The sequence below is a fragment of the Hemicordylus capensis genome, chromosome 2, assembly GCF_027244095.1.
Source record: "Hemicordylus capensis ecotype Gifberg chromosome 2, rHemCap1.1.pri, whole genome shotgun sequence".
Taxonomy (NCBI): Eukaryota; Metazoa; Chordata; class Lepidosauria; order Squamata; family Cordylidae; genus Hemicordylus; species Hemicordylus capensis.
The window spans coordinates 177199103-177225365 of NC_069658.1; the positions used below are offsets into that span (position 1 = coordinate 177199103).

The 26263-nt window shown below is 46.7% G+C and overlaps 1 long non-coding RNA gene across 1 annotated transcript; it reads right to left on the minus strand.

Moving 5' to 3' along the window:
- Positions 1-16653: 16653 nt before the first annotated feature.
- Positions 16654-19273, minus strand: LOC128346535 (uncharacterized). The gene is made up of 4 exons (XR_008317030.1): positions 19026-19273; positions 18341-18479; positions 18051-18218; positions 16654-17509 (listed from the first exon to the last, which is right to left on the minus strand). It is a non-coding gene; the product is annotated as an uncharacterized LOC128346535 (long non-coding RNA).
- Positions 19274-26263: the final 6990 nt, after the last annotated feature.

The window sequence follows — 26263 nt, forward strand, 5'->3', positions numbered from 1 at the left end:
GTTGTGGTTCTGATCGGGGGGGGCGAGGCGGTGGGGGAAAGAGAGCAGGAGCGACAGAGACGGCACCGGGGAGACAGGGACCATACTCCGGGGGCCGAGCGGAGGCTGTTCCGTTAAAGCCTGAAAGGGTTAAAGCTGCCCCCGCCGTTGCAGCGAAACTCCCACCCTTCCTCCCAGCTTCAGTGACCACCTCACCCTGGCCCTTTTCAGCTGGCTGAAGGAAAACTGGCATAGAAGAGGGAGAGAGAAGATTGCAAGCAGTGCTTCTCTTTCTGCAATGCCTCTTTCTGAACTGGCGCTTTGGACGGAAAGGACGCCTCTTGCGTCCTTTCCGCCCAAAGCGGCAGTTCGGGCAGAGTCTGTGCAGAGAGAGGAGCTCTGCCTGCGTGCTCCTCACTTCCTCTTCAATGCCGGTATTTCATCATCCAGCTTACATGGGACAGGGTAAGGTGGTTTTGGAAGTTGGGAGGGAGGCTGGGAGTTTGGCGGCGGCGGCGGGGGCAGCATTCTCCCTGTCAGGCTTTTTCGGAACAGCCTCCACTCGGCCCCCGGAGTTTGCTTCGGGGTTTGTCTCGTTCAGGTCCTGCTGGTTGGTCCTCATTTTCCCGGTGGCCTCGTTGGTGTTCGTTTTCCCGGTGCTCGTGTTTCTGGCTCGTTTTCCTCGTTGGTGTTTTCCTGCTTTTTCCCTGGTACCAGCAAGCGTGTCTCCCTTGCCCTGTTCTGCGCCTGCGCTTCGCGCAGGCGCAGAACAGGGCAGGGAGGCACGAACACACGCTTGGTGCCCGTCCACGGACGGACACCAAGCGTTTTATTAGAGAGGATTGGGGCATTGTGGAATTCAAGCTCAGGAAAACATCAGCCGTGTCCTTTGAATACTGTGTGAATTGGCTCTCACTAGCATTTGTTGCAAGGTTTTCCTGTCCCATTTCCTAACTAGGAGCTCAAATATTCTGCTTTCAGCCATTAAGATCCATTGGAAATGTGGATTTGTCACATCCCTTATTATGGGCAGCTGGGCAAGAAGCTGTAGCCACTACTGAAAAGCGATCCTCTCTGGCTGGAAGGGAGGTGGGGTGATGGCGCATGCCCACGTGGAAACTTAAATTGTGCATGGCATGCTGGATGCACAGTCTCCAGAAACAAGAGGCGGTGTTCCTGCCAGGGAGGGGACTTGTCATCTGTGTGTCCTCTCCCTGGGCATGCTTGTGGCCAGCGGTTTGTGCTGGCTGCTCTTCCTTCTATTGAATGGCCATGAGGGACATAGTGTTTGGCCCTTTCTGGCCCTCTTCATGCAACCTCGCCAAGGTTCCTGGACAACTCCAGCCCAGCCATGGCCGAATGTGTGTGTGCCCCCCTCCTGCATGGCCTCAGTTCCCTGCCCATCCATTTCCTCCTTGCCCGGAGAGCTTCTGCAGGCTGGATAGGAAGCAACAGAGAGTCTGTCCTTCTGCCTTCGCCATTTGATCCCTGACTCTTTATACAACAAAATGGAGACGTCCATGTGCCCCTGTCCTTGAGGTGGGCCTATGTTGTTAGTTCAGCACCTGCACACAGTTTGGCAGCAAGCAAAGGGCTCACCCACAGGATAGTGCCGGCCAAGACGGCCATTCATGGGGGTGGGCAAGGTGGTCTTTTGGACACAATGTCCTTGCTAGAATCAGGCGGGATTCCAAGAGGGACGGCCACCCCACTCCAGAACTCTAGAAAGACCTTGAGAAAAGACCTTTCCAGCAGGCCAAACAAATTATGCCAGGGAGGTTTCAGCCTGGGACGAGGTACTCTGCAGGCAGTTGCAGGACAGGGTTGAATGAGACTGCTCTCCCTCCTGTTCTGGAACATCTTCATTGAGTGATGTGCATCATATATATGCTTTCATCCAAGAAGGGTACCCTTACTTAATGAGCATGAGGCAATATGTGTGCAGCCCCTGGACATGCCAGCACAGCCGCCCCCTTCTGGCATATAGAACAAATACCCTGTCTTTGCCGGGCCAGTCATGGCTGCATGGGCATGCACAAGGCGTTTCAAGCAGAAGGCAGAACATAGTTTCATTTGCAGTGAAGCCATTCACAACTGCCTCACGGCTAACCTTCAAGAGGATAGCTTCCAACAATCACGATGTAGACCTCATAGATGTGCATAGAAAAGGCAACAGTGTTGACGAATTTGTGGCTTTGGAGATTAAAGACTCATTTCGGGGGTGTCCAGCTCCTGCCACATTCTTCCCCAAATCTAACCTAAGCGAGGTGGGCTGCAGCATTGGCTGCTAGGTGCCATCCACCAAAGTGAGAAGCACAGAGGCTTGCATAGTCCAGCGTGCCTACGAGGTGGAGGCAGAGGTGTATCTAGGGGAAACAGCGCCTAGGGCAAGCATTGAAATTGCGCCCCCTCCCCCAATTTCTGACACCCATCTTTCAGATAACTTCACCATAATATCAGCTCAAAAATACAAGTCAAGCTTGTTAACAGAGGGGTATCTAGGGAAAATAGCGCCTAGGGCAAGCACTGAAATTATGCCCCCTGGCCAAACATCTGAAACCCATCTTTCAGTTAACTTTGCTATAATATCAGCTGAAAAATATGTCAAGATCGTTCATCTTTTAAAATTTCAAAAACTATTTAGCAGTGGACATTGCCAGACCAAAAAATGCTGGAAAACTACAAATTTCAGTATGCTCATGAAATACCCAAATACTACGTGGAGGTGTACTTGGAAAACTAAACAGAAGTGCCTGTCTAATTCTCTACTATGCATTGTAGCATCACTATTACATCAGTTTTAAAAATAAATGGAGAATTTGGCTTTTCCCAGATACTCTGAAAATAATTAAAGGATATGCAGAGTAAACTGTATCACTGCTTGGAATATATTCTAGTGTTTCAGAAAGACAGTTAAAATGAGAGAAAGAGAGCAAGAAACTCCCAGTGGGCCTTACTATTAAGGACTTCACACTGATTCAAAGAGAAACTCACCATTAATAGCCATATTATTAAGACACCACATTTAACTCACTTATCATAAGAAGCAAAGTAAGAGCAAATGAATACAATCCTAGCTCATAAGCTTCAGCTCAGTATCCACAAGCCCTGATTCTCTGTACATAGTGCCAAACTGAATATGTGTACAGTGACTTATATTATATTAAATTAATTTTTTTTTACTTGTAGCCCCTTCGGGATGCTTCCTATAGGCCGTGGGGGGGGTGTCTGCAAAGGTTACCCCTCCCACCGCTGGCCTCTAGGGCCTCGCAGAGACCATTTGAACATGTGCAGTGGCCATTTAAAAAAAATTTTTTTGTTAATGGCTGCTGAAAACAAAATGGCCACCGTGCATGCTCAAATGGCTTCTGCAAGGCCTGGCATGGCCTAGGGCCTTACAGAGGCCATTTGAGCATGTGCAGTGGCCATTTTGTTTTTGGTGGCCTTTTTTTAAAAAAAATTAATTTTAAGAAATTGTGCCCCCCTTCAAGTGGCGCCCAAGGCATGTGCCCTGCCTGCCCTGCCCTAGATATGCCCCTGGGAGATAGAAAAATACCCAAACCACCAACCAACCACTAGCACAGTTGTACGTCAGACACATAAGCAGCAAGTACAGTCTGTCTCTTTCCATTCCAATTCTCTGAAAAAACTCCACCCATTCACAAGAAGCAACTCCAAAAGCTCACAGCACATAGGCAACTAAGCAGGGGGAAAGTATCTTTTCCCCCGGAGACTTGCATCAGAGGATAAAATGGGGCACAAGCTGGGGCAAGTCCACTCTGCCTTTCCCTGTGATTTCTTCTGTTTTGTCTCAGCATCCAGCCCTCAGAGGGATACTGGCAATCGTTCACCGGGCTCCCCAGAGCTCACCTGTCTATCGACAGACCTATCTTCCATTAATTGGTCTAATTCTTAACCAAAGCCAGTGGCACTCCCGACATCTCAAAGGGAATCCCACAACATAATGATGCATGGTGCAAAGCAGACTGTCCTGAATCTAGTGCCACTGGGTAACTTCAAGTTCTATTATTATTAATTTTTATTTATTTATTTATTTATTTACACAGTCAGACAGGTGTTATTGACTGGTTTGTTTTATGCAGACATCGAGTCCTTCCCAAGGACCTGGGATGGCTGAATTTTATTGTCAATGTTGTTGCTGTTATAGATATTGTCGCAGTATATAGGCTGTTCCCAGTAAAATTGCTTTTTGTAATTGGCTGATGGTGATATTGTTGTTGTTGTTGTTGTTATTAATATCCCGCTCTTCCTCCAAGGAGCCCAGAGCGGTGTACTACATGCTTAGGTTTCTCTTCACAACAACCCTGCGAAGTAGGTTAGGTTGAGAGAGAAGTGACTGGCCCAGATTCACCCAGCAAGTATCATGGCTCAATGGGGATTTGAACTCGGGTTTCCCTGGTCCTAGTCCAGCACTCTAACCACTACATAACGCTGGCTCCTATTATGCAAGAGACAGCAAAAAGAGGGGGGGACCCATTGCCTGTACAGTCCACTATAAAACCATTTTTACTTATTTACAGCTATTGAATTTAGCATCCTACACATCTGACTTCATCTAACAGTTGTCAGCTATACTGCAGTCGAGTCGTAAGGCAAGTCTGACAGCTGTGCTTTGCAAGAAAGACCCAATGATACACCTGAATAAAGAAAGACAAGTTTACCGTTGCCCTGCCAGGTCTGACTTGTCATAGGCTCCAGGGTCGCGGCCAAACGGTACCTTCTGGAAAGGCACACACTTCCTGTCCATGTGCCGTTTCAACCGCAGCTGTCCACGCCAAATGTAGTGGTGCTCCTCTCATCAAAGACCATGAGGCGATTCTTACGATCGCCAAAAAGTGGGCTAAGGGAGCCTAGCCTGCTTTTTGGCGACCGTGTGCTGCAACGGGAGCCGCGCTGCTTCCGGCAGAAAAATGCCCAAAGTACCCCTCCCCTTAGCTGAGATTAACGGAGCAAACATGTTAACTGAAAGGTACTTGATACTTATCATGGAATTATTATCAACCACCCTCACCGTTTCTCTGTAAGCGGTGACCTATCACAGTATGTTTGAGTTTGTCATTGCTTCCATGGTTGAGTTGAATGGAGCCACTGAGGAATGTTTACTTCAAAGCATTCTTGCATAAATGAAAATGACACCACCAGTCTAGGGAACAAATGGCGGAGCAAGGATTGGCTCATTCAGCTCTGAAGCTGCTCAGCCGATCCTTAAAACCAGGCAAAAGCACATCCCTTCCATTGGACTTCTTGGACTGGTTTGGGATTCTTGAAAAAGCTGCTTCTTAAGACCTCTCTCAGATAGATTTTGGTCATTGAAACTCTCTGGAAGGGTTGTCTGAACCACATTTCCCACACGAATACAGTCCACAAGAGGACCAGTCTTGGACAATTCCCTAAACCAACCTTTCTTTCTTTTCCTTTTTTTGCATTTATATTTTTATTGGTTTTCTGTATACCAATGTGGCTTCCAGTTCATCTTTCAACATAGTTATACTATAACATCTATATTTGCTCTCATATAAATATTTTCTTCATATTTTACCATCATAATCCTTTAGTTCATTACTCAAACAAATTCCCCGACTGTTATTTTTATATTTCAGGCCTCACTGATAGGTTCAAATTTACATTTGCATTGTTTTTCCTGTACCACAAAAAGGGTTTCCAGTCTTCTAGAAAACTTGCTAAATGGCCATCCCTTACTAATACAATAAATTTAGAAATTTCTCTTTTCTTTCGGGATTTCTTCATTGGTTATACCCAACAAAAAGGGTTCAAATCTCTTGTGAGAGTCTTTTTAAATTATCCTAAGGCCTCTTTACTTCTCGGCAGGACTGCCACATGTGATAAAGGGATCCCTCGCTTTCTTTACATCTCCAATGCTTATTAGATACATTTTGTAAATTAAAGCTAATTTCTTAGGTATTAAATGCCATACATCAATTTTATCAAATTTTCTTTTGCATTATAACACACTGTGAGTTTGAGATCTTTCTTCCACTGCTTCTCCCAGACCTCTAAATTAATATTATAACCTAATTCTTGTACCCACTTTACCATTACAGTGGTCCCTCGACTTACGAACTACTCGACATCCGAATTTTTTGACTTACGAACGAAAAAAGTGGCCGCACGCTTACGAATTTTTCGACATCCGAACGGAAAACCGTTGGTGGTTTTAGATGCGGTTTCCTCGACTTACGGATTTTAGATGCGGTTTCCTCGACTTACGAATTTTTCCTAATATTTTTTTCCAAAAACTGCTTCTCCCATGGCGCTTTGCGTATGGGAGGCTTTAAAACCCCTGTGCCATGCTTCCAGACCTCTGTGGGTTGTACGAGGCATGGAGTGAGGAGGTGTGGAGCGGCGTTGGAGAGAGAGAGAGAGAGAGATTTGGAGCTAGTTGGAGTTGCTTGGAGAGTGTTGGAGTTTCTTTTTCCTGCAATTCTCTACTGCTGGAAAGGTACTGTAGGTTGATTTTCCTTCTCTTTACTGTCGGGGTTGCGGGGGGGGGGTCTTTTGTGTGTGTGTGTGTGTGGGGGGGGGTGGGTGTTCTTTCCATGCCATGTGTAAAATGTTAAGTGTCCTTAACATGTTCCAAAGCTGAGGTGTGTACAGTAATGCTTTAAAATGTTGGCTGAGGCATGTTCATTGTGTCTGCCTGTCTTTGAAAAGCACTGCAGTGACCTGCATCAGGTCCAAAAACTGTGTTAAGTAAGGTTTAGAAATGTTGGCTGAGGCTGAGGCATGCTGAGTGTGCCTGCCTGCCTTTAAAGTGCCCTGAAGTGACCTGCATCAGGTCCCAAAAAAATGATAAAGTGCTCTTGTAAATGTTTATTGTTGAAAAGTAATGTTGCTGTGCAGTCTGCACGCCTTTAAAGTGCACTTGATAAAGAGTTTTGCACAAAAAACTGGGTGTCTGGGTCTTTTTCCTAGGCTCTGGAACAAATTAATCCGTTTCCAATGCATTCCTATGGGAAACCGCTTTTCGACTTACGAACTTTTCGACCTACGAATGTGCATTCGGAACGGATTAAGTTCGTAAGTCGAGGGACCACTGTATTAATTTTACCACTTCATCTCTTGTTTCTAGGGTTGTGCATTTTGTTTTGTTTTTCTGTTTTGTTTTTGGCCCAAATCCAAAATACCCCCATTTTGTTCTTTGTTCAAAACCAGACAATCCGAAACACCCCAATTTTGTTCTTTGTTCGAAATTGCAAAATCCAAATCCGAAACGTTTTGGATTTTAAAAAATGGCCCCAGGGAAAAACTAGTGGGTGGGGGTGGTAGTGCCCAATGGGTGGAAACTACCACCCAAATGTCAGAGGAATTGGGCAAAGGGCTGGGTTTTGGTGAATTTTTAAAGTATAGGACTTTTCCCTTAGGGAAGAATTGAGGTTTTAGCAAAAGTATAGCTTCATGTTGGGGGGGGAAGGGGTGGCCCAGAGCACAGTAGGGTGGGTGGTAGTGCCCAGTGGGGGCAAGGAAGCTGCCAGAATTATTTCAAAGGAATTGGGCAGAAGGATGATTTTTAAAGATGTAATGGAGTTTGCGTGTCTGTAAAGTTCTTCCCCATAGGGAATGATGGACCTCCATAATTCCTGCCCCATAACTGCACTTGGGGGGGCACCAGGGTGTCCCAGAGTGAGTGGTGGTGTAGACCACATAGGGTGCCAACCACTCCCATGGGTTGCTAACCCATGGGGTACTGGGTTCTGTTTTTTCTGAGATGTTTTGAGTGTAGATTCAGATTATCTGGTAGCATATGAGAGTGGATTCATGGTTTGTCATTGAAAATCTCATATGCTACCAGAGAATCTACACTCAGAACACCTCAGAAACAACAGAACCCAGCACCCCATGGGTTAGCAACCCATGGGGGTGGTTGGCACCCTATGTGCACTACACCACCACTCACTCCCAGCCACCCCCGTGCCCCCCAGGTGGAGTTATGGGTCTGCTGAAACTTCCATCATTCCCTCGGGGTGCTTAAAGAAGCGCAAACTTCCAACAATTCCTAAGAAATCAGCCCTTTGCCCTATTCCTTTGGAATCTGGGTTGTGGCAGGCACCCCTTAGGGCACTGCCACCCAACCCACTGTTTTGCCCCTCAGGCCCCCTTTCTGCCCCCAATTCATCCCAAATAACATCAACATCACACATCATCAACAGCAAAGCTTTGGAAAAAATCAGGCATATTTCCAAAGGTCATGTACATCTGCCTCAAAGACATTTCAACTTCAGAAATTCTTTAAAAATCAGCCCTTTTCCCAATTCCTTTGGAATCTGGGTGGCAGCAGGCACCCATTGGGGCACTACCACCTGAACCACCCTTCTGCCCCTAAAGCCCCCTTTCTGCCCCAATCCACCCCAAATAACATCAACATCACACAACAACAACAGCAGAGCTTTGGAAAAAATCAGGCAGATTTCCAAAGGTCATGCACATCCACATCCACCCACCCCCGAAATGCAATTGATCTACACACAACAGTGTGAAACAACAACAATGAAATACACACTGCCCCACTGGGCAATGAGGGTAAAATTTACCCTTAAATTTGCTTAAAAGGAACAAAGAGGCAATTGCCAGCAAATCAGCCCATGCTATCGCTGGCCAATCTGTGGGCTGGAAGGGCTGGAAATTCAAACAGATGTCAAAACTCAAAATGGAGACTGAAGGAGAAAGACTGAAGGAGAAAGACTTTCTGCGATTGCAAAATGGAGTTTCAAAACAGCCGAAACAACAAAACATTTTGTATCCGAAACAGGGACATTTTGTTTTGGCTACAAAATTTTCTGTTTTGAGCATTGGGTGTTTTGTTTTGGCTGCAAAACAGCCGAAATGGCTTGTTTTGTTCACAAAACGTTTTGTATCCGAAACAAAACGCACATCCCTATTCCAGAGCAGCTCCATCCCCTAAGGGAAATATCTTACAGTGATCACACATGTGGTCTCCCATTCATAGGCAACTGTGGCAGACCCTGCTTAGCTAAGGGGAAAAGTCATGCTTGCTAACACATGTGGTCTCCCATTCAAATGCAACCAGGTTGGACCCTGCTTAGCTAGGGGGGCAGGCCATGCTTGCCACCACAATACCAGCTCTCTTCACTAGACCAGCTTTCCTCTCTATGCAAGAACATCATCCTCTATGCAAGAACATAGCCTGGGACTCTAGTCCGATCTAGAATGGGCCCCATCCATATATGCTTCTATCCATTCTGAAAATAAAGCCAGCCACTCCAGAACAAATGGAGGCAGGCCCATATTAGAACTGCTTTGAATCAGAGCTTCATATGTTCATAGAATCTGCACTCGAGGCTCTGAGGAAGAGAGCTGGTCTTGTGGAAAGGAGCATGGATTGTTCTTTTTGCTATGCAGGGTCCATGCTGGTTTGCTTTTGGATGGGTGACTACATCCAAGAGCCAGCGTGGTGCAGTGGTTAGAGTGCTAGACTAGGACCGGGGAGACCCGAGTTAAAATCCCCATTCAGCCATAAGACTTGCTGGGTGACTCTGGGCCAGTCACTTCTCTCTCAGCCTAACCTACTTCACAGGGTTGTTGTGAGGAGAACCTCAAGTATGTCGTACTCCGCTCTGGGCTCCTTGGAGGAAGAGCGGGATATAAAATGTAAAAATGAGTAAAATACATGGGAGCACTCTCTGCTGTAAGATATTCTCCTTCAGGTAGGGGTGGGCAACCTTGGCTGTCCAGCTGTTGAGGAACTACAACTCCCATCATCCCCAGCTAAAATAAATTGTGATTGGAGTTCCTGGTATGGTTTCTGAAAACGCCCTTTCTTTATGTCCCTGGGGACATTTTTCATTGTGATTTTCTGCTACCACGGTCTGATTTTGATCCAGGGCAAAGCAAACAGCTTCTTCCAAAATCTGACATCATCTCCTTTACGAACATTTCTCCTATGATCATTGGACTGACTTGAGCAACTCAGATTCTCAGGGGAGACACGAGCTGGAAAGCAAGCCAATGACCGTAAGGCAAATTTGCATGGGGGGTGTCACTCTTTGGCTCCAAAGGATTGAAGAGCCGACATGGAAGGTCCCACCCTGTTATCTGATGGAATCAGAAAGCTCGCTCTTCAAGAGAGAGCTTACCATGGCCCGGGCTCCGTGCTTTGTCACCAGACCCCGGCCCCCAAGAAGACACGGACAACAAATGTAGTGGGTAAAAGGGGTCACAGCTTTATTGATAAACTATAATTGGATTAGCGGACTGGATAGGGTTAAGCCCACCTCCCCAAGACAGTGCGGGGCCTAGCAATGACCGGGTTTGGACTACCGTGTCCTCCCCCGTGCCTTGCTTGGGCGACACACCCTGGCTCAGGAAGGCAGCAGGTGGAAAACATTCTCCCTCCCCTTCATGGCCAACCCCCAAGGGGGCCTGGATCCTTCCAGATCTTCGCACACCCCGGACTGCACAGCCCATCGGTATGTGAAGTGCCTGAAGCAGGTTGTATGGTGAATCGTCCTCCCCAGGCTGCACAAACCACAAGGGAACGATTGACCAATCACCCATTTTGACAGTCCAAGGGTGCTCACCGATGTTCCATCCCATCTACTTACCACCCATCCCGCGCTGTCCCTGCCAAGCCATGACCTAACTATCTAACCATTGATGCTAGGGTAGCAGGACGGAGTAGGTGGAAAAAAACCCCCAACATGGCTAATGCGTTGGGAGCCAAAAATTCTTACTCGGCCCCCAGGGAGGGCAACCAGCCTCTAGACTCGCTCTACTCCTAGGGGAAGGAAGGTGGAGGAATCGCGCTCCAAACTGATCCTTCGGGGTGGGGAGCTGCCGGAGCAGCAACCTTAGCCCCACCCACCAGACACTGAGGCCCAATCAGGAGCCTCTTGGGGCCCGTGCTAGGGAGCTGGGACAAATCACCCTTCCCCCAGCTCAAGGCCAGGGGAAGGGGCATTCTTGCCCTTCTCATTACTCAGGTAAGGGAGTAGACGACTCTCTTAACATTGGCTTCCAGGCCAATGACAAAGAATTTATTTCTATTGTCTATTTATGCTTCAATCAAGGTCCAAAATATGTCTTTCTCTACCCAAGAACATAGTCTGGAACTCTGGGATGGTTTAGAGACAGGCCCCATTCATCTGCAGTTTCATCCATCAAGAAGAAAATGCACCCTCTGTAACAAATAAAATTAATCAGTGGAAGTGGGTGGTATATCCTCCCAATGGCCATTTATTGCCTTTCATTTTTCATTCTTTTTTGAGATTAGCTAACATTTATTACAGTCCACGACCAGAAAACAAAAACAGAAACAAAAAGAAAAAATATATACAATTACAGGAAATGAATGCAACTTATGGCAGCTTACATTGCATCAATTTATGGTTTTACGTTTACAGTAAATCATGGATCAAGCTTGGTCTCATGCCATTGAGGTCAACCTTGACCTCATGTCTTTGGCTCAGCTCAGGTATCACCTCCTCCAGCAGAGGAGTTTCATTTTGACCACAGCCAATGAGCGTGAGCAGATTTGCATAGTGGACCATTCTTCAGTTCCTGGGGGATGTAAGAAAGAAGAAGGAAGATTCCAGACAGACCTAGACTCTTGCCTCACCTTTCACCACCATGCCCTGGTCTCTGTTTCTCCTCACGTTTCTCAGTTACGCCTCAGGTAAGGGTGTGGAGAGGATGCAGTTTGCATAACCTGAAGCACAGACCGCAGAGCAATTGATGCTCTGTATTTAAGGGAGAAACCTAGCGATGATGTGCTATCTGAGAGCAGGGAGAAGGTACTAAGGCCATGATTGCTGTTTTGTGTTTCTTGTAAAGGTGTCAGGACACAGCCAACGGTGAATCAGCTGGCCACTCAGTCCGTGTCCCTGGGCCAAACAGTTAAACTATCCTGCACAAGACACAGTGGTAATAACTGGGGTGACTATTTCTACTGGCATCAACAGAAGCCTGGACAGGCCCCTCGCCTTCTGATTTACGACACCAGGAAGAAGGGAGAAGGGGCCTCAAATCAGTTCACTGGGTCTGCATCGGGGAATACTGGCTATTTAACCATCACAAACATCTAGGCTGCAGATGAGGCCAATTATTACTGTGGGGCCAGGGAGTGGAGTACTGCTGTGTATCACAGTGGCACAGGCGAATGAGGAACTGAGACAAAAACCTTCATTCCTCCTTTTCAAAGTGAGGGCTCCCTAACCTGAATGTGTTCTGTGCCTGCAACTGTCTCCTTTAGAGGGGTTCTGCTTTGCCTTGTGCCACTCAGGGCCAAAGTACGCATTTGGTTAAATGCAGAAACCCTGGTCACATATCGAGGTCATTCACACAACCCAAAACTGTGTTCTACTTGGGTTTGGGAGCTATCTGTGCTCCCAATTTTTGGTTGTGGAGAAGCGATTGTGTGGAAGCAAGGTAGGAGGAAAAGCTACCCAGGTTTTCCTCCAACCTTGCTTCCACACAACTGAAAATTGGGAGTACACACAGCACCCAAATCCGGGTAGAACCCAGGTAGAAGGAGGTTGTTATTTGAACAAACAATCAATCAATCAATGTATGTATCTTTTAAAAATATTGCAGTTGCCTGGCTCTCTCAATTGCAAAGGAAATTAACATTTATGTAATGATTGTAAGGAGTCCGTACATGTGGAGGAAAATCAAAGGCCTTGGTGGTTACGTTCTCAAAATGTGTTTAAATAGGACTTGTATGGCTATTTATTTATTCATGGCATCTATGAATCATCTCTGAAGATCAAAAAACTCCAAAAGGTGTTTAGCATAAACAGCAAATTGTGTGTTCTGTTTCTTTATTTGAATCCTACATTGCTATATAGCTTAGATTTGAAAAATATTTCATCTCTTCACCTACATTACCTTGGAGAAGCTGCTAACAGTCTGTATAGAAAGGAGTGAGCTAGATGGACCAGTGGTCTGATTTAATATAAGGCAGCTTCCTATGTTCCTAGAGGAACACGTATTTTCAGAGAGGTTATGAAGCTCCAAGCCACCTAATGGCACAGTGGGGAAGTAACTTGCCTAGGGAGCCAGAGGTTGCCGGTTCGAATCCCCGCTGGTATGTTCCCTAGACTATGGAAACCACCTCTATTGGGCAGCAGCAATATAGGAAGGTGCTGAAAGGCATCATCTCACACAGTGTGGGAGATGGCAATGGAAAACCTCTTCTGTATTCTACCAAAGAAAATCACACAGGGCTCTGTGGTCGCCAGGGGTCGCCACCAGCTTGACGGCACAACTTTACTTTACTTTATGACGCTCCAGCAGAGCCAATGATCACAGAACAAATTTGCATCAAGGGGCTTTTCTTCAGCGATGGAGGATTTAAGGAAGGAAGTGGGAGATCCCGCATGGTTCTCTGTTGACTTCAGGCAGTTAAACTGCTCTAGAGAGCTCACCATGGCCTGGACTCTGTTATTCTTGATGCTTCTCAGTTACTGCTCAGGTAAGGGAATGCAGGGCCCGCATCACATTGCTCTCTGACCACACAGCAAATTATCTTCAGTATACATGGTTAAAATGATTATGTGATATATGAAGGCAGCATTAATGTACGGATATCTTGACTGTTGGTTTGTCTTTTTTGTAAAGGTGTCCATTCCCAGGCAAGTGTGACTCAGCCTGCCTCCCAGTCTGCGTCCCTGGGCCAAACAGCAAAACTCACCTGCACGAAAAGCAGTGGTGGTCGCTGAGGCAGCTTTTACTGGTATCAACAGAGATCTGGACAGGCCCCTCGCTTTGTGCACTGTAGTGGTTGCAGCAGAGGAGAAGGGATCCCAGCTCGGTTCACTGGTTCTGCCTCTGGAGACAACGGCTATTTAACCACCACCAATATCCAGGCTGAAGATGAGGCCGATTATTACTGTGCTATCTGGCAGAATGGGGAACTGAGAGAAAAACCTTCCCCTGTCTTCCCCTGAGTGGAGAAGAGAATCAGAGCTTCCCTTCCAGTTTTCCCAGAGGTGCACCGAGGTGATTTTGGAGCCTGGAACTGAAGGCCTTTGGAGCCCCCCCCCCCCCCTGCAAGTTAAGCACCATCCGTTACACACACACACACACACACACACACACCATGACACATGCAGTATCATTTACATGTGGGTTCTTTAGAATGCAAACAGAAACTGAACTCACAAGAATATATGAATAAAAAACAGTTATATTTATGGAAATATGCGTTAGCAGGAACATTTCAACACGCAGCGTAACATATTTCCATCATCCATATTTCTTTCCCCACTCCCCCCATTGTCTTTAAAGCAGAAGTCAACTCCAGTGCAGGCAACAGTCATGCTCGGTCACCAGGAAAACAATGGGCCAGGATAGACTAAAAAGGATGTTGGGGCCCCCAGGATGTGTGGAGGCCTTGGAGTTCACCCAGAAATCCAGGGGTAAGAGTGCATCTGAATGTTCCCTCTGATCTTTTTCATCTGTGCATGGAATGAGTTTTGTTCTGAGTGGAAGAATCAAGGCAGTGTGCGCCTGATCAGCACACAAAAGTGGAATCCTTTTCCCCAGACCCCAGTCCAAGAAGACACGTAGACTTAGTATGGGTAAAAGGGCCACAACTTTATTAACTGTAACAAAAGACATGGCGGACTGGAACACCAGGTGATTAATCACCCTTAGAGAACAGTGCGGGCCAAGAGGACCGGGTTAGAACTCTGACGTCCTACCTAGCACCTTACTGGGCGACACACCCTGGCTCGGAAAACCCTCAAATTACCACCCCGCCCGCACTGTTATTGCCATTGTGACCGGCCTAACTCTAACTACACACCTGGAACACAGAACGGAGTAGGCGGAAAAAAACCCAACAGTGGCCAATGCGTTGGGAGCCAAAAATTCCTACTCGGCCCCATTGGGCGACCAGTCGCTAGACCCGCTCTGTACCAGGGAGGGAAGGAGGGGAATGCCTGGCCAAAACTGAGGAGAACGGGGCGGGGATCATCCCGGCCGAAAACCCACCCCCTAACCCAAATGGCCAATCGGCCCGCTTCTTGGGCCTCGTGCAGAGCGGGGCTGGGACAAACTCCCTCCCCTCTGCACGAGGCCAAGTGGAGGGGGATTTCTGTAGTCCTGAACACGTAATGTAGGTTCTCTCTCGGTCCATTGCTACTGTCATCAGAGTCATGAGGAGGATGCAGTCCACCGAAGGATTCGTAGAAGCCAGCCTTGAGAGCGTCTCTGCTGTTCTCCAGCCTTTTCAGCTCCCCTTCCATCTCTGGGCTTGGGTCTGTTCAGCTCAGTATGGGGACAGAATCAGAACAGAAAGAGAGAAGGTGCTTAATATACGGCTGTTCAAGTCTGCATCAGTTGTGTTGGACATGGCCTGAGATGGGCCACGTTGGAGGATGTCGGGGATCAGCCAATCCCGACGTTGGGAAGCCTACATTGAGTCAGAGTTCCCCAACACCATCCGGGATTTCCCGAACCATTTTAGAGCACCATGTGGTGGTGGGGCTCCACATTTTGTCACTGATTGGGGCTGGGGGGCTGCGGGGGGGATGGTTCCATTTGCCCAAATGCCTGCTCACCCATGCATCTTTTATGTAAGATATTTCTTACTTTTTGCCTTTATTTCACTTACCATTTGAAAAAGAAGGCAGAAGATTACCTCAGTTGCACATCACTCCCCCAGCGATTCTCTGATGTTACGTCACTTTTCTTCTGCATTCACTCTGACAGTACAATTTCCAGGTTACTTTAATATATATATATTTTTAAAAAGAAAGGTCAAAGTCAATTTTAATAAATACACAGTTTCTGGTCATCCTTACATAATTCTGGGCCCATTTCCAGAGTTCCCCAGGTAGCTGTCGCAACACCCCTTCACTAAGTCAATAAAAATGTCAGTGCCGAACTTAAAGGGAAAAAAAATTAGCATCTGGTTTGGAAAAGGCCCAGTACAGATGGGGCATCATCCAACCAGTCAGGCCCAGTTACTCACCCCATCCTCACCAAAGGACTCCTGCCGCCTTTGGTGATCTGCCTTCCTCAACTTAAGCAGGTGCATTCGCCTCCATTCACTCGGGTGTCAATTTCTCAGGCCAGGCGTTCTCGCAATCCGTGTCTGAAGAGTCTTGAATGCTAAAATGCTAAACATCATCTTCAACAAAGACACAACCTTCCAAAAGGCTTTTTGTGTCTGTGCAAGATAGCATGGTTGCCGCCTAGGCTGCAGGCACCTCTCTTGCTGACAAGGCAATCAAACTATTTCTTTAGTCCAGACAGTTCTCAAAACCCTTGCATGACACAACCAATTTAAACATTTGCATGTGAAATGATCCCTTCCATTTTATCAATAGACAGAAAAGCATCAAAACCTTGAGCCCAGCATTCTCAATCAATGCTTTCCTTGAGTAAGGAATAAGGATCCGAGATGGCCATGAGCACACTAAAGAAGAACTCATCTCTTCATGGGTCACTCAAGACTTGGGACACAGCGCATATAAAACACGCAACGTGATCCATTTGATTCAGACTTTATCATGAGCATGAATAAAAGTGGGTGGTCAGTCGATCCAAATTTAACACTACACCCCTGGCTGAAAAATATGTCCACAAGGCCCTGACAGAATTTAAAGACACCAATTGTCTTGCCCAGTTGAGCCATTGGAGATTCCAAGCTCATGGGACTCCAGTCCACTGGCTTAAAGCTGCCCAAACATGGAATTTTAAAAAAAGGGTATCATGCCCAATTCACTCTAAGGGAACCTAGAGATTGTGTGCTCAGTCAAGCTGGGGGATGCAATTTAAAAATCGAGGCCCACACAGGCCCTGATCTTGCCCAATTCCATACAGAATTTAAAAACCCTAGAGGTCTTGCCCAATCAGAATACAATTGTAAAGGTCAAGCTGGGGGATGCAATTTAAAAATCGAGGCCCACACAGGCCCTGATCTTGCCTAATTCCATACAGAATTTAAAAACCCTAGAGGTCTTGCCCAATCAGAATACAATTGTAAGGGTCAAGCTGGGGGATGCAATTTAAAAATCGAGGCCCACACAGGCCCTGATCTTGCCCAATTCCATACAGAATTTAAAAACCCTAGAGGTCTTGCCCAATCAGAATACAATTGTAAAGGTCAAGCTGGGGGATACAATTTAAAAATCGAGGCCCACACAGGCCTTGATCTTGCCCAATTCCATATACAATTTAAAAATCCTAGAGATCTTGCCCAATTCGATCAAGACAGAATTTAAAAACCCTAGAGGTCTTGCCCAATCAGAATGCAAATTTAAATGTCCAGACACACATTGTGGTCCAAACCCTGCCCAATCAGTCTGGGAATATCTCTTGTGCCATAACAGAGGCACCCCAGGATGTGTGCCCTACTGTTCAACATCTCCTGGCATCAATGAAAATGTGGTGCTTTAACTGTCAAAAAGAGAGAATAAACCCAAGGTGGTCTTGAAGCTTACTGGGCTATAACAACAACAACAACAACAACAACAACAACATGAAGCTGACCTTGTTTCCATTTGTAGCTGTTGCTCAGAAGTAACTGTAAATGATACAGACATTGTGTTAGGCAATGTCCTGAGTAATTTTTCATTTCACCCTTTGGCCAAAAGCTTGGGGCAATGTACAGCCATCTCTTCCTGTGCTCCCCACTCATGATTTAACCTCACCACTGTCTCATAAGGTAGGGAAAGAAGCAAGAGATTGCTCAAGTTTCCCCCATGGACCTTTAGTCTGGGTGAGGTTTGGAAGCCAAGTCCTGATCAGATACTAACGCCTGGCACATCGGTTGGGTTGCTTTGAAAGCTGCAAGGTCAGGGCAAGATGGAAACCCTGAGGGAGGAGGAGACCAGTCATACTGTTCTCCCTGCTCAAACTGGGCCAGGGTTCCAATGCTTACTGTGGCTGGTCAAGGCCTGCTTTGAACAGGGCTGGTGGGCGAGTCTGCTCTGGCTTTGGGGCCAGGAAGAGGAGGAGTCATTTTTTACGGCTTGCTCGGTCCCCACTGCATGGGGTGTGTGCCCCAATTTCATGGTGCCTGGGGAAACTAGAGCCTGGTATTTTGCCACATTTGGAATACTTACAGTGTATCGTTCCGGTCGCCAGATTACCAAAAAAGCGATACTGTCGAACTGAAGAAGGTGCAGCAGAAGAGGCAAACCGAAATGATAAAGGGGCTGATCCTGCTCTTCCCAAAGTGGTTCTCCCACTGTAGAGTCTCTTCTCTCCTTCTTCTTAGCTTCTCCCGACCTCTGTAAGAGAGTCATTGAGAAATGTTAGACTGCCTTACATTTATCTACTAATTGGGCATCTGTTATGGAAGAAGCCCAATACAGATGGGGCATCATCCAACCAGTCAGGCCCAGTTACTCACCCCAACCTCATCACAGGACTCCCACCGTCTTTGGTGATCTGCCTTCTTCTCGTTAAACAGTGCATTCGCCTCCGCTCAATCTTGTGTCAATTTCTCAGTTCAGGCGTTCTCGCAATCCATTTCTGAAGAGTCTTGAATGCTAAAATGCCAAACATCATCTTCACCAAAGAAACAACTTTCAAACAGAAGTTGGGTTGTTGTTTTTTGTCTGTCTGCAAGATAGCTTGATTTGCACCTATCCTGCAAGAACCTTTCTTGCTTACAAGGCAATCAAATATTTCTTAGTCGAGACAATTCTCAAAACCCTTGCATGACACAAGCAATTTAAACATTTGCATGTGAAATGATTCCTTCCATTTTATCAATAGACATTAAAACATCAAAACCTTAAGCCCAGCATTCAAACTCAATGCTTTCCTTGAGTAAGGAATAAGGATCCGAGATGGCCATGAGTGCACTAAACAAGAAGTCAGTTTAAAAATCCTAGAGATCTTGCCCATTTTGATCAACATAGAATTTAAAAACTCTGGAGGTCTTGCCCAATCAGAATGCAAATTTAAGTCTAGTCTCACATTGAGGGCTGAACCTTGCCCAATCCAGTCTGCAAATATCTCTTTTTACATAACAAAATAGACATAAAATTTATACTAATTTGCCACTAGCAAGCAATTATAGTCTTACCCACCCTTTGGCCAAAAGCCAGTAGATAGCAAGAGATTGGCCCCAATTCCCCCCAGGGAGCTTCAGGCTGAATGAGAATTGGGCCCCAGATCCTCATCTGATCCTTATCTCCTGACACTTTTCTTGGGTTGCTTTGAAAGGCACAGGAGGAGAGGTTGGTAACTCCCAGGGAAGAGGAAGGCCAGAAGGACAGTTATTCCTGCTCAAACAGGGCCAGGGTTCTATCATTGATGGTTGCTGGGTAACAGTTGCTGCTCAATGGCTGCTTTGAACAGGGTTGTTTGTCTTCTAGGGGTAGTTTTCCAGTGCCTGCTCTGCCCCCACAGCATGTGGGGTGTGCCCCATTTCATGGCGCTTTGGGAAATGATCTTTTTGCTTTCTATGGGATTTTAGTTTTGGTTGGCCACTTTGGGGCCTGTGGCAGGGCGCAGATGTTCAAATAAAAGTCAAGTAATGATTAGCCCGGTCTGCTTGGAGAGGCAAGGTCCCCCTGTGGACTGAGCAACGGGGCACCCAGCAAAGCGGTGATGCCCTTTCGGTTAAGCAGGGGGAGAGCATCTGGCCCTGTCCAGCCCCACCACGGCATCCCTCCAGCGGCTCTTGCTGGGGTCTCCCTTCTTTCTGCGTGGACTGTGAGCCCTCTGGGGACAGCAAACCTTACCCCTGTGCAAACTGCTCTGAGAAGAGTTTGCTTTTTGTTGAAAAACAGTCTACAGATAATAGTAACAATAAAGAAACAAGAACTGAGGGCCATGGTGCTTTCTATCTTCTCAATAAAGATATATATTTTAAAATAATTATATGTGTTATTACTATTATTATTATTATTATATTTACACACAATCTACTAGATGTTATTGACTGCATTTGATTCATCATCATCATCATCATCATCATCATCATCATCATCATCATCGTTGCTACTACTAGTATCCCAGCTAAAAGAGCAAAGAGGCAACTTTTAAAAGTGGTGATTCTCTTATATGTAGCAGGGGGAGAGCAACTGGCCCTATCCATCTCCAGCAAAGCATCCCTCCAGTGACTGTTGCTGGTGTCTATCTTATGTTTCTTTTTTAGATTCTGAGCCCTTTGGGGGACAGGGAGCCATTTTTAAAATTTATTCATATTTATGTAAACTACTTAAGAGGACTTCTGTTGGAAAGTGGTATAGAAATATTATAAGTATCAGCTTTCTTGCTTGTCCCTGTTTTTCTTTTCTTTTTCTTCTTGCTTTGTCCCTTGCTTGTCCCTGCTTGTGCCACTTTCTAGTTCCCAAGTGTTTCCCAATATAGTTTTTACTGGGGAGGGCTAATCCAGTCTTGGGCGAAGCTATAATTAAGCAGATGAACTAATAGCACAGCAGGAAAACGACTAGACTAGGGAGCCAGAGGTTGCCAGTTCCAATCCCCGCTGGTACTATGGGGAAAACCTCTATCGGGCAGCAGTGATATAGGAAGATGCTGAAAGGCATCATCTCACACTGTGCAGGAGATAGCAATGATCAACCCCTTCTGTATTCTACCAAAGACAACCACAGGGTTCTGTGATCGCCAGGAGTCGAGATTGACTTGATGGCACGCCTCACCTTTTCCAGTGGTTACCGAGGAATACAGGAAGGTCCTCAATGCTTTGCCTTCTCAGCGGGATGCTGCTGTCCCTCCGTGGCTTCCACAGTCCCTGGCTGCTCTGGCTAGTAGTTTCTTTCCTTGGTCAGCTTGGCTCTTTATATCCATGGCGCCACACACCCTGGAAGCTGCCATATACTGAGTCAGACCCTTGGTCCATCTAGCTCCAGATTGTCTCCTTGGACGGGCAGCGGCTTCTCCAAGATTGCAGGCAGGAGCCTCTCTCAGCCCTATCTTGGAGATGCTGCCAGGGAGGGAATCTGGAACCTTCTGCATGCAAGCCTGCAGATGCACTTCCCGGAGCGGCCCCTCCATCCCCTGAGGGGGGAATATCTTACAGGGCTCACATGATGTAGTCTCCCCTTCCGATGTAAACCAGGATGGATCCTGCTTAGCAAAGGGGACCATTCAGGCTTGCTACCAGCTCTCCTCCCCTTCCTCTCCAAGAACCCAAGCCGCCCAGCCGCCTAGGAGCCACCTTGAACCAAGAAGACCTCCAGCTGACAACAAAGCCAGCTAGGAAAAGAGCTCCAGAGGGCCACCTGGGCCCTTCCAGCGTATGGCCACACCCCCCAATGTGATGTCACTCACAGGCATATGTGGCTGGCATGCAGGAGGGCTCCCTGGGGAGACGGGTGCACCTGAGCTCACTGTCCCCTGACTCCAGTGGCAGCAGATGAGTCGGGCAAAAACGGTTGCTTTGGGATCCCCCCCCTTCATGGAAGCCTCTTTACAGGTCTAATTTGGGCAGTTGGTGGTTGTGGTCTTCCAGGCAACACTGCCTCCAGGGTGGTGTCATGGTTAGAGTGTTGGACTAGGACTGGGGAGGCCGGGGCTCTAATCCTCATTCAGCCATGACATTCCCTGGCGGACTCTGGGCCAGTCACGTCTCTCTCAGCCTCGCCCACCTCACAGGCTTGTTGTGAGGATAAACACAACCACGCACACTGCTCTGGGCTCCTTGGAGGAAAAGTGGGATATTAAATACATACATACATTCATACATACATACTCCACTGTGCCCCCTGGAGCTGTGGGGGGCAAGTCATTCAAGTCAGGGCATCACTTCTAGGGTCAAGGGATCCACTTTCCACTGCTCAATCTACAGCTGTTGCTTGAAGGGAGAGATCCCTTTGGTTCTCCACAGGTGTCCCCCAAACGTTGGTTGGCCGATAGAAGCCAGGAACAGAAGGGGTCTCTTCTGTCAGTGGAGGCTGGTGGGCAGGGCAGTGAATGGGGCACAGCTGTGGGTAACCACAGGCCAACCCGGGACTGAGAGTTCACACACACACACACTCCCCTTTATCACTGTTTGCTCCCAGAGGTCCTCAACCGGTGGTCCTCTAGATATTCCTGGACTAGAACTCGGGTTCATTGTTGGCCTTTGAGAGAGCCCTTAATACCTCTCTGTTTGGCCTGGGGGCTTTACAGAAAGGGCTGTTTCCCCGAATCTCCTCCGGAGGAGAGAGTGTGCGTTCATACTCCAGCCGTACATATCCCAAAGTCCATTCAAGTTCCTTACAGCAATGATGTGGACTTGAGGATTTTTATTCCAGACTATAAAACAGATATGATTCCAGCATTTCAGAAGGCAGGATTACCACCAAAGCACAAGTCTGGCAAGGTTGGTGGATAGTAGACTCATGTTTGTCTGTAGTGCTTTGCCCCTCTTGGGTAAGCCCTCCTTTCAAAGTGTCTGCAATAAAGATTGACCACAAGGTTTTACAGGGAGAATGTTTTCTGTCCACTCATGCGCACACACACCAGGGAAGCCTTATTCAGACATTATGTTGTACTAGTATTTTTCAGCCCGTTGAAATAGCGGGCGCTAGTTGCCTTCTCCACCTGTGTACAGAGCGGTATCTGTGGACAACGTACCCTCATTGTGCAAGTGTTGAACATAACATGTGAATCTGGCTACTGAGTTCTCAACCTTGTGTTGCACTTTAGCATGCTAAGAAGCAGAAGCCCTGATGGGGCCATGCAGACAGGAACGGGCTTGTTTTTGGTTTAGCTGCCACCCCACTGATGTGCCTGAGTGCACCTCCTCACTTTCCCCCATATCAATGGACCACCTATGTCCATTCCATCTGGGAAATCTCCAGTGCATCACTTGGAAATGTGGTTGTCTACCTTCCGTCCTGATGCTTCATGTCCCAGCCCTCACTGACAAGGATCCTTTTACGTGTGTCCATCTGCTATCAATGTTGGGGATTTTGTTCGTCTCTAACACTATGCTTAGTTTGTGCCTGAATTGTCTCCTCTGAAAGGAGTGCTGGTGAGTGTTGCTGCTGGCTCTCTCGAGAATTTCAGTGGCATAAGCATTATGATATACAGACACTAGGGGAAAGAAACATTCCCTAAAGCCTGATTTTACACGTTTACTGTGCAATGGATTCCCTTTCAATAGGATCTGGGCCCGGCAGGAGCCGCTTTTCGGTGGGTTCTTGGCACAGCTCTACAGTCATGCTCAGTGGCCTGCAGTCACCTGGACAGAGCAGTTGTGCAGTTTCTGCAGGCACAATTGCTGCCCGACTGAGATCGGGGCAAGAGTTTGGGGTGAAACTGTTGTGCAATTCACCCTGCCCATTGGTTGCGGGCCTTTAGCATTCCATTCAGAATCCCGTCTCTACCTGTTAGGATCTCATCTCTACCTGCTGCTGTTTCTAAGTTAACCTGCTAACTCAGAAACAGCAGTCTATTACCACTGGAGAGATAAAATGTACTAGTAAGTATTGAGGCCCTATCTAGAAACATCCATCTTTTGGGCTACCAACTCCAAATGGCAAATGGATAATATCCATGAGATATTTTGGAAAATATCCTCAAAGCCTGAAAATAGGGCAATAGTTTTGATCAATCTGGAAAAGGTTGTAAAGGAACTGAATATGAGATAGTATCCTTGTAACTTGTGATGTGAGTGTAGAGTGCAGTGACCTTCCACTTGCAGATCATCTCAATGGCCATTAAGTAAGATTGACAGGAACACACTCTGATCGTTGTTCTTACTTCAGGTTGATGAATGTGTGTCACATATTCACTGGATCATTGAAACATCGGGTGGTAACTCGCATCTCTGAATAGGCTCCCCTAACAACACCACAATTGCAACCTCCATATCACCTCAAGCGCAAAGCTTTCCCATGGAGTTGTTGTTTTGGACATTTAGCCATGAGCTGGGTGAATATGTATGTATGAATTAGCCTTTAAAATTGTTTGCTTTGGGGGTCGGGGGGGGATCAACATTCTTTCCATTTGGCTCTTGCATCTCTGCATATCTTCAAATCCACTAGAGACGTCTCATTCAAATTGTAGCAGAGGTTATATGCGCAAAGGTGACCAATTCAGATGTCACATTTTCTCTGTTTTGTGTGTTTTCAGTGCTCAACTGCAGCCTCTATGAAATATTTTTGTTCATACAAGGTGTATTTTTGTCTCCCTTACAAGTGGAAGACAGCTCGGAGCTCTCTTTTCAGGGAGAAGATGATGTGAACGTGTGGAATGGAGGAATACAGGCCAAACCGGGCAAGATATTCTAGTATGATTTGGGTTCCATGTCTGGGGGGAAGAAAATGAGCTACCTGACCACCCTAAGATGAAATGCTCCTCCCAGGAAGCACAGAGCATCTGTCTTGGTGGAGGGAGCGTAAACAAGAAAGAGCCCACCAGGCATCAAGCAATTGCATCGTCTGCAGCTGGGTTTTCAAACTGTGTTTTGGGGGACCCTGGGACCCCACAGAGGCATCTCAAGGGCTCCTCAATGAGAAGGTCAGGAATGGTGGGCATGTTCTGCCTGAAAGACAACCTGCTCTCTTCTTTTTAACCAACCTTGTGTTGGAGCTAGAAGAAAGAGTTAACTGTGTTTCAAACCACAGTCAAAGTCCAGTTGAGGAAACAGTGAGGCCCCTCATTTTGTGTTTCTTTTTCTATGTAAACTGCTTTGGAAAACATTTGTGGAAAAGCAGTCTATAAATAGTAGTAGTCCATAGTAAGAACCAGCTTCCCCCAGGAAGGCTGAAAGCAGGATGCCATCCATCCTCAGGCAGTCAAGCTCCACATTATTGACCCTTCCAAGAGAATCTACAATTCCTGGGGAATATCATCTGTATGTATGAGGGCCAGCTTGGTTCCAGCATTTTTCAAAAATGGTGCGGCATGCTTACAGCCAGAGCAGCGTTCTAGAGAGTGTGCTACACTTGGACTAAGACCACCTGTGACAAATGCTGGCTTTCCCATGAAACTGACTGAGTGATATTCCCCAGGAAGTGTTAATTCTCCTGGAAGGGTCAATAATGTAGAGCTATGACTGCCTGAGGATGGATGGCATCCTGCTGTCAGCCTTCCTGGAGGAAGCAGAATGTTCTTATTATTCGCTACTACCACCACTACTACTACTATATAGATCTTGCTTTTCCACAAAGGTTGTGCTCCAGTTCATGGCAAGGCTTTTTCAAAAAATGCATTCCATTAACCCTCCTGTCCTTTATGTTACACAGGTCCCTGTTTTCCAAATTCACACTCTGTTGGACCGAGTTCATAGAACTCAGGGTACGTGTACCGTGTGAAGCCCTCGAGTACATCAAAGCCAACCATGGAAGATACCTGTGAAGGCATGGGACTGGAAGACCACACTACCCAATGTACAGGCCAATGGGATCGGTCCCATTGATGAATGGGAAGACATCATTCAGCTCGACTGACCTGTCTATAAGACACAACCACCTGTTGTGGCCCTTATCCAGCCCTTCTTTCCCCCATCAGGAAGTCATGGCCAGAAGAAGTTTTCCGTTCTGAGATGCTCCCTTCATTTTGCCAGAAAGACCCAATAAAGGATGTATTAATTGCGGGATTTTGTTTTCAGTATCACACAAAAATTGGTGGCTTTCACATTTTCATACCAAGGACAATACATTCTATTAATGTTTTATTTTTATATAATGTGTACTGTTTATTGTAAGCCTCCCAAAGACATAAGTTTTGGGTGGTACAGAAATACATGAAATAAAATAAATCAATTGATAATGTAATTCTGCTCTTGGAATCTTATTTTCTTTCTCGCGGAGTAGTTCTTCAAACGGGCCACCATGCAAGCACATCGCTTTTAGCATGTGCAGGCAAGGCGTCAGCCTGGGCACTGCAGCCTTCCATAAAGATAAACTTTCAACATTTTAACGGGTGGGGAGCAGGCCGTGCCCTTCCTTCTAGACGCCCTGATTGATTGGGTTGTGTCTCTCCAGTGGTGTTTCTGCCTTTCCCACTCTTGCAAATGTCAGGGGAACATCACTTTTCTAGCCTCCATACATTTTCTGCAGGGAAGAAAAATAAACCAGGCAAAAGAGGAAGCAATGTAGAACACAGACGTCAGTGATTGTTGTTGGAGGTTGTTAATTTTCACCCCCAGTAGGTAAAGCAGCAGAGCACTAAGGAATGAGCACACACTCCCGTCCAGAGTAGGTAGCAGAGGATGGTCTAGTTGTTGCAGCTCTTTAGAGAAAATGCATGGAGATTCTTGTTGAACTGAATACTAAGCATTGATTGGTGAAGTACACTTGGATAGGAAAGCCTAACCCTAATCTAAAGGCCAACATGATGAATAGGTAAGGAGGGAGACAGATGT